The sequence below is a fragment of the Rhinopithecus bieti genome, unplaced genomic scaffold, assembly GCF_001698545.2.
Source record: "Rhinopithecus bieti isolate Rb0 unplaced genomic scaffold, ASM169854v2 scaffold_947, whole genome shotgun sequence".
Lineage (NCBI taxonomy): Eukaryota > Metazoa > Chordata > Mammalia > Primates > Cercopithecidae > Rhinopithecus > Rhinopithecus bieti.
In genome coordinates this window covers 1,830,103-1,839,259 of record NW_016803664.1, presented here as the reverse complement: position 1 = coordinate 1,839,259, position 9,157 = coordinate 1,830,103, and the positions used below count along the sequence as shown (strand labels likewise).

Here is a 9,157-nt window from a genome sequence, read left to right as displayed (position 1 = left end):
AAGTTCATACAACTAAAACTAAATCAGGTCAGTCTGGAGCATATCAGATTATGATATTATAGACTATTCTTCAGTTTGGTAATATAGAATTGTCTGCTTTAAGGTTTTCTGGATCCTAAAATACTAAGAACATTTGAAAAGTTAAAAATGGGTTCCAATTTAAACCTGAGACTTTTTTTAGCTTTCCTCACTGCCTCTGATCCTGAGGAGCAGAAGTGAATGTGAATGCCCTTTGAATTCCTAGCAGTTTTCACTGATGCAGAGGTTCCAGCGGTATAGGGGCTGGAGGACTGCTGAGGAGAACCACAAGCTGAGAATCAGTCCTCATCTCTGGTTGCCCCCCCACCCCACCCTCATTGCCTTTCATTGGATGAGCAAGTCACACAATCCAGGAAGTAGAAAATCTATCATTGCTTGCTTGGTTTTTCTTAGTTTCAGTTTTTCCACGCCTGATGAGAATTGCCGAGGCACAGCAAAGCCTGCAGCTTCCATACCCGTCATGAGAGCAAATAACTTATTCGTAAACCTAAGCACTTAATTAACTAAATGGAAAGCAAGGCAGTGAGTGATTCCTGACATGGCTGAATTTAAGTCAAGCTGTGAAGCTCCAGGTACAGCCAGAAATGGAGATGGACAACTTGAACTGAACCCTGAGAGCTTCTAAAGGGCTTTGGACCACTGCTTCTCAGCAGTTTTTCTTGTAAGTTATTCCCATTATCTCAAAGAAAAATTTAAAATATGGTTGGAGAAAAGTATAGAACTGATTATCCCCATTTTGAGCATAGATCATCATTTAACCAATTTGCTTTATAATTGCCAAGAAACTTGCTTTGAATGGTATTTCCAGACGTAATATCTACAATAGCAAATATTGACAATTGCATTTTACAAATAATCAGTTTAATATGCTTTAATATGCTTCTATTTGTGAGTGCTCTTGATCTCATTTAGTCTTCGAAGCAACTCTCTCACGTTGGTATGCTTATTAACATGATTTTACAGATAAAGATGCCTGTAAGTAGCTTCCTCACAGGGTATTTAAGGAACTTGTAGAAGGCCCACAGCGAGTAGCTGGGAGCCCATCTCGTATCAATACACTGGCTTCACCCCAAAGAACTTTATACATTTAGGCCATTGATTTCTAAAAAGACAAATTCTCATGCTAGATTAAAACATAAGACCCAACAATATGTGTGTTTTTTAAAAATTGGAATCTGTTACCAAAAAAATGCAGAAATGCTAAAATAAAAAGGTTTTATGAGGAAACTCATACAACAAAAGAAAACAGTTGGTAAAGTTGATAGCATATAAAAGAGATTTTGAAGCCAAAAACATAGGGAGAGGATACAAAGAAGCTCCTGATTATGATAAAATATATAAAATCAACTATGAAGACAGAGATTACTAAAGTTAGAAATGCAAAGAGAAATAGACTAAAAAACAAGCAATTGTAATGGGAGGGTTTAATTGATTTCAAGGCTAAGAAAAAATAGACAATATTAAAAAATAAAGACAAATTTAAATAGACAAAAATTTGGAAGACATTGAAGATGTGACAAAAATAGACAATAGAGGTTATGTTATACAATTGATAAGTTAGAACGAATACACATACATTGAACTCAATACCAACATAGATTATACATTTTTTCCATATGTGGGCATTGGTACATATATACTAACTCTCAAATTAGGCCCCAAAAATTGAATCAAGAGGAAAAAATATACATATTTTCTCACCACATGCAATAAAACTAAATGTGAATAAGTAAAAGCAATGAAGGAGCCTCAGACAAAAAAATAATCTAACCAAGAGCCTTTGCAGCAAACAGTTCAGGGTTTAGATTATAAACTCCATTCCTTACTGCAGTGTGACCTGGGCAGTTTACTGAACCTCTCTGAACCTTGGATTCCTCATCCAAAAATGTGGCTCTACTTTGCAAAGTTGTTACGAAGATTACCTATGAAGTATGTCAAATAAACTAAGACTTAAAAGGGAGTTAAAACCACAGCCATACAATATAACTCCATTTTTAATGTACTCACATTTAACTAGAAAAAATGTCTAGAATTTTTGTTGATTGAAAGCAAAAGTCTATAAAATATTCATCTAAATACTAACAGTGGTTATCTCTACGCACTCTATGCATAGCTCTACATTTCTGCCGATTTTTGTTATATTGCTTTATCTTTTCTACTATGAATATATAGTATATGAATAATAAAAAATAGTAAAGATGAAAATAAACATGAACTTCTGAAAAACAGGGTACAAGAAGAAAATAAGTATTTATGCTTGGGTGGCCTACAGATAGTGGTTGCTATAGGCACGCAGCCATCTCAGTTGCTTGCCTGTCATTATAAATTCTAAAATACCCTCAATTTCTGTCTTTCTACATATATACATATATATGTGTATACACACACATATATAAAACACACATATATTTTATATTTATATATGCTATATATATGTTTTTATATATATATAAAAAACACAATATTGGAATAACTGGCAATTTAAATGTGGATGGTGGGATTAATCATATGGTATCAATATGAAATTTCCTGATTTTACTGTTAAATTTCTAATTTTACAAAAGAAAATATTTGTGTCAGGAAATATATATTGAAGTATTTAGGTATATATGTATGTATGCAGCTTACTCTCAAATTGTTCTGAAAAACATTCACATATACATAGAGACAGAGTGAATGATAACTAGGGAAAAATACAAACCAACAGTGCACCTAGGTAAAAGGTGTATAGGAGTTCATAGTAGTCTTTTAACATTTCTATTAGTTTAAAATTATATTAAAATATTAATAAAAATTTACAGCAGTAACAAATTAATAGGTATCAATGTCTAACAACCACAAAAACTTTCCTAAACTACAAGTTCAAGTAGAACAGGGGTCTCCAACCCCCAGTACCAGCCTGTGGCCTGTTAGGAACCCAGCCACACAGCAGGAGGTGAACAGCGGAGCTATATCTGTATTTACAGTTGCTCCCTATCAGTCACATTCCCGCCTAAACTCCGCCTCCTGTCGAATCAGCAGTGGCATTAGATTCTCATAGCACCGAAAATCCTATTGTGAACTGTGTATGTGAGGAATCTAGATTGCATGGTCCTTATGAGAATCTAATGCCTGATGATGTGTCACCGTCTCCCATCACCCCCAAATAGGACCACCTAGTTTCAGGCAAACAATCTCAGGTCTCCTACTGATTCCACATTATGGTGAGTAGATTATGGTTATATAATTATTTCATTATATATTAACAATGTAATAATAATGGAAATAAAGTGTGCAATAAATGCAATATGCTCAAATTATTCTGAAACCATCGCCCATCTACCCTCATTCATGGAAAAATTGTCTCCTGCAAAACTGGTCCCTGGTGCCAAAAACATTAAGGATCACTGAAGTAGAAAATTAAGAACATGATAATAACTTTTGAGATGTTTATAAAATTGAAAACACCCCATATCAAAAGGGAGGGGGCTTTGTATAAATCAGGGCCCAGAAGTTAAGGCATAAATCTATGTGCTTTTGTTTTAGAAATATGAAATAAGCATTTGACTTAAAATCTTATGAAGACAGTCATTATGAAGGAAAACAGAGAGATAATAATAAAGCATAAGGACAGAAATAAACTAGAAAAGTGGAAATCAGTGGAAATAATAAATAGATGCTCATTCTGTGAGAAGATTGTAAGATAGATCAACCCCTTGGAAATATAATAAACAAAAGAAAAGGTATAAATTAACAAAATTAAAACCAAAGCCAATGATTTAACAACTGATATAAAGGATTTTAAAATATAAATGATTGCAATGCACAATTTATGACAATCAACTTGAAATGCTTAGCCAAATGGACAACACAAAATAGAAACTGGCAAGAGAAGATGTAGGTAACATGAAAATAATGATGAAGGCAAAGGAAACTGAAAAGTTGTTATTTTAAAAAATCTCATCTATCACAAGAAATATTATGACCTCAATAAATTTACTGAACAATATTACTACATACTCAAACAGATTTTTCTGTATTATGTAATCAGTTCCAAATCACAGAAAAACAAGATCTGATACCCAATTCATTCTAAGAGATGAGTATTATCCCCATCCACAAACCTGTAAGAAATACCACACAGGCGCACACACACATAAACACACAGTCTTAGGATGGCAAATGTGCACAAGTGCCAATTCCAATAAAACTGGCTTGAAATGATTAGAACCAGGCTCAAGGACATTAGCAGATTTTCCCACAGCAGCTGTTGAGTAAGTGAATATATGAATACACAAATGAAGAAAATAATGCAGGCAATTATCAACATCTACCTGAAAGGCAGGAATGGCTTGTGCATACTGTCTATTTGCTAAATTTTATTGATCAGCAAATTTTATCGATCCATGGGTTCCTCAAGGAGCATAGGCAGAAAAATCATTTTTAACTGAGCTTATAAAATGCAACTATAAATTAAAACAACAGCATGTAGTCATTAATTAAGGTAAATTCTACTGATGCCAGAAGATTATAACAAATCACAGAGTATCTTTTGTAAAAGAATTACTATTTGGGCTGGATGCAGTAGCTCACGCCTGTAATCCCAGCACTTTGGGAGGTCAAGGCAGGCAGATCACGAGGTCAGGAGCTCGAGATCAGCCTGACCAACATGGTGAAACCCCGTCTCTACTGAAAAATATATATATATATAAAAGAGTTGGGTGTGATGGTGTGTGCCTGTAATCCCAGCTGCTCAGGAGGCTGTGGCAAGAGAATCACTTGAACCTGGGAGGCAGAGGTTGCAGTCATCAGAGATCACACCATTGCACACCAGCATGGGCAACAGAGCGAGACTCCGTCTCAAAAAAAAAAGGAAAATTGAAGAAATGAAGACATTAAGGATATACCTGGAGGGAAAGACTGTATAAATCTCGTTAAACAAAAATGTAAACTCTGTGAAACACGACATTACAGGTGATATGAAAGACAAAACGCAAACTGGGAGGATATTTGCAATGAAGTAATAGAAATACAGGCAAAATATATGAATAAGCTATTCTCAGCAACAGAAATTTGAACGAACAATCACGCACATATGAAAATGTTCTACCTCACAATCAGAAAGCTTAAAATTAAAACAATGAGATACCATTTTACATCCATCAAACTGGTGAAAATTAAATAATCTGACACTATCAAGTGTTGGTGATGAGGTAGAAAAATTAAAGGAACACTCACATTTTGCCAATGATATGTTCACAGGAGTAACCACTTTGAAGAATAAATTGTCAACATCTTACTAACTCTGATGGGACGTATATCTTACAATCCAACAATTTCACTTCTAGGAGTAAATTCTAGAAGCTTTCACTTGTGGATGATGTAATGTCTACTGCAATATTATAACAGTAAAATGAAAAAACTAAACAACACAAGTATCCACCAACCCAACGAACAAATTCTGATACATTCATACAATGGGACCATTTGTAGCTGTTTTATCAACAGAGATAAATCTCGAAAATACACTGCTGAATGACAAAACAAGTTTCAGATAGATGTATAGAGTATAAAAGTTTGAAAACATGCAAAATAATGGTACAGTCAGTCCTCTATATCCATGGGATTCCACATCCATGGATTCAATCAACCGAGGATGCAAAATATTTGGGGGAGAAATCATACAAAGTTTCAAAAGGCAAAACTTGAATTCGTCACATCCTGAGTACCATGTTAAAACCAGGCAAACAACGCGATGTACAGGCTTTGTATTAAGTATTATAAGTAATCTGGAGGTGATTTACAGCATGTGAGAGAATGTGCATAGGTTATGTGCAAACACTACACCATTTTGTAACAGGGACTTGAGCATCCGTGAGTGATCCTGGAACCAATCCCCCACAGATACTGAGGAACTACCATATATATTTCATAGCTACATACATATGCTGCAAACACATACACACAGAGATGAGAATGATAGACACCAAACTCACGGTGACGTTGCCTCTGAGACAGGAAAAATAAGATCAGGCTTGAGAAGAGACACACAGTTATACTGGTACAGCACTCTACTTTTTAGCAAAAATAGGAAGCAAATATGGCAAAATGCTAGGATGTGATGGAGCTGGGAAGTAGGTGGCATTCGAAACTATGCATTGTATACATGTGTGTGTTTAAACTCATTATAATTTCTTAAGTGAGAACCCCAATTTTGAAAATATATAAAAAATACACAAACCTATAAAGTACATAAAATATATGAATATCATGAACAGATAAATCATAAAGAAAGAAAAAGGCAATAAAAATGGAAGTGGCGATAAATTCAACTTCAACCCACTGGTTTTAAAGAAACATTAAAAAATGCACATACCATTTTAGCTTATCAATTTAGCATAAAATTACAAAAATGTTAATAGCTAATGTTAACAAGGGTGGAGGATAGGACAGAAGAGGAGTACACTCACTGTTAATGAGTACTTAAAATGACAGAAATTTACTTAAAGTAGCAGTATATACGTAAAGGCAAAATATATAGATAGATATACATACCTAGATATAAAACCTTTGCCTTAGCAATTCTACTTTAAGAAATTTATACAAAGGAAAATGTGGTACATATATGATGTGTAGTATTATTTTTTAAGGAGCACTATGCAGCCATGAAAAAGAACAAAATCACATCCTTTGCAGCAACATGGCTACAGCTGAAGGTCATTATCCTAAGCAAATTAACACAACAACAGATAAACACTGCATGTTCTCACTTACAAGTGGGAGCTAAACATTGAGTACACGTGGACATAAAGATGGAAATAATAGACAGTGGCATTCCAAAAAGGATGAGAAAGAGAGGGGAACAAAGGTTGAAAAAACCTATTGGGTACAATATTCACTACTTGGGCAATGGAACCATTAGAAGCTCAAACCTCAGCATCACACAATATACCCATGTGACACACCTGCACAGGTACCCTCAGAATCTAAAATTTTTTTAAGTTACTAAAAAAGTAATTTATACAAAGAAAATAATCATACATGTGGACCGAGATTTATGCATACGTTTATAGTGGCATTGTTCATAATAGTGATATCTTAAATAAAGTTAATGAAAAAACATTAGGGAATTAAGCCAATTATGGTACATCTATAGAGTGTAACAGTACTCTGTAACTATTTAAAATAATGTTTTAAAAGAATATTTAATGCCCCTGAAATATGCCATTAATGTGTTGTTAATACACAGGTATTTAAACAGTTTGTACAGTGTGTTTACAGTTGTATTTTTGTAAATAAATGTATACATAGAAAAAATGACTTGGGGATATCCACATCAAAATGTCAACAGTGCTTATCTCTAAATGTGAAATCACAGATCTCTTTATGTTTTCTTTTGTTCTTCTTTATTTTCCTAGTTTACAATAATAAACATTTATTGATTTTTTAATAGAAAAGTTATTAAAATAAAACATGCAACAAAATAAGCTCTGGTTGATTAAAGATTTAAATATAAAATCTAATTATGATAGAACTTGCAGACAATTGGAAAGAGAGTTTATCAGCTCTCTGGGGGAATTTTAACTTTCTCAGCTTTGAAGCAATTGAAATGATTGCACTATAAAAATTAGCATTACTAAAGATTTTTTAAGAAGGAAAATATTTCTATCAAACATTACAAAGAATTAAGATCTATCATAAATAACTAATTCAAATTTGTAAAATAAATGTCAAGATTCCAAAAGATAAATGGGTCAAAGACAGGACAATTCCCACAAGGAACTTGCAATTAGTAGACAAACATCATGGGGAAATGTTAATTCTTGCCAGAAATCAAAGAAATATAAAGGGAAGCAGTCTGGAGATGCCGGTTTACATATTCTAACGGAACAACAAGAAAAAAATGTCAAATGCTGATATCCATTGATGGTGGAGCTGCCTGGAAATTTATCCATACATTCATTTATAACCATATTGCTCATGTCCTTTTACCAGAAAGGTTACCACTAAGAACTGATTCTTTTTTTCTTTTTTTTTTTTCTTTTTTTGAGATGGAGTTTCACACTCTTGCTGCCCAAGCTGGAGTGCAATGGTGCGATCTCTGCCTCACTGCAACCTCCACCTCCCAGGTTCAAGCCATTCTCCTGCCTCAGCCTTCCAAGTAGCTGGGATTACAGGCGCCCGCCACCACACCTGGCTAATTTTTTTGTATTTTTAGTAGAGACAGGGTTTCTCCATGTTGGTCAGGCTGGTGTTGAACTCCCAACGTCAGGTGATCCGCCCACCTCAGCCTCCCAAAGTGCTGGGATTACAGGCGTAAGCCACCGCGCCCGGCCAAAAATCAATTCTGAAGAAGTAATTTGGCTAAAGCAGAAAGGTTCCTCCTCATCTCCTTGACTTCTAAATGTTGGAACACCCAGTCTCTTGACACCTTCTCTTTTCCACCCACAGGCGGTGTTTGGAGGATCTCACCTACTTATGCAAGTGAGAGGAGCCACAGGCTCTCTCGGCATGGGCTCCAGGGAGAAAGCAGGGCAGAGCAGAGGTTTTCCTGGGAGTGGGGTAGGGGTACCTTGAGGGTCATTCAAGGACTCTGACCTCAATCAGACAAGGCAATGAAGGAAAGAGAGACCAGCAAAGACAATCAGAGAGATGCCTAAGGTGAACTTGGTCAAAATATTAACCCCTATGCAATAACAAAACATCCAGGCTTGATCCTCCAGGGCTTACCAATGAGGTCCCCAGGAATTGCCTAATTGCAGTAGCCCTCAGGTCACTTGCAGGCCACCAGAGCCCAGCTGGCCCTGACCATCATCTCCAAAGCCTGAAGGAATTACTGTGAGACAGCCCACTGAAGGTGGGTACGTCAGAGAGCTCTGCCCTGCCAGGAGCCAGAGCTGCCCCTCTGTTGGTGGTCACCCTGGAAATCCGGGACAAGAAGGTGTACTCTGGTCTGATGCCAGAAAGGAGAACTTCCTGGGTCCCCAAGTCTCAAGATCTCGTTGCTCCACCAATGTACCCATCCACTCATCCCAGCCTGGGCCTTCTGCTTCACCTGGGTCTTTTCATTGCTTAAGGATGTTTGGGCATCTACCATCTCTTCTTCTATTGCTTTTTTTTTTTTTTTTTTTTTTTTTTT

General features: G+C 35.8%; 1 protein-coding gene across 2 annotated transcripts in view; it reads left to right on the top strand.

Moving 5' to 3' along the window:
• Positions 1–454: 454 nt before the first annotated feature.
• LIPC (lipase C, hepatic type) overlaps positions 455–9,157 on the top strand; it is a 163,373-nt gene continuing 154,670 nt past the window's right edge. For both annotated transcript variants that reach the window (XM_017896395.1, XM_017896403.1), the window contains exon 1: positions 455–700. The gene's annotated coding sequence lies outside the window, so the exon portion shown is untranslated. The remainder of the gene's footprint in view (positions 701–9,157) is intronic.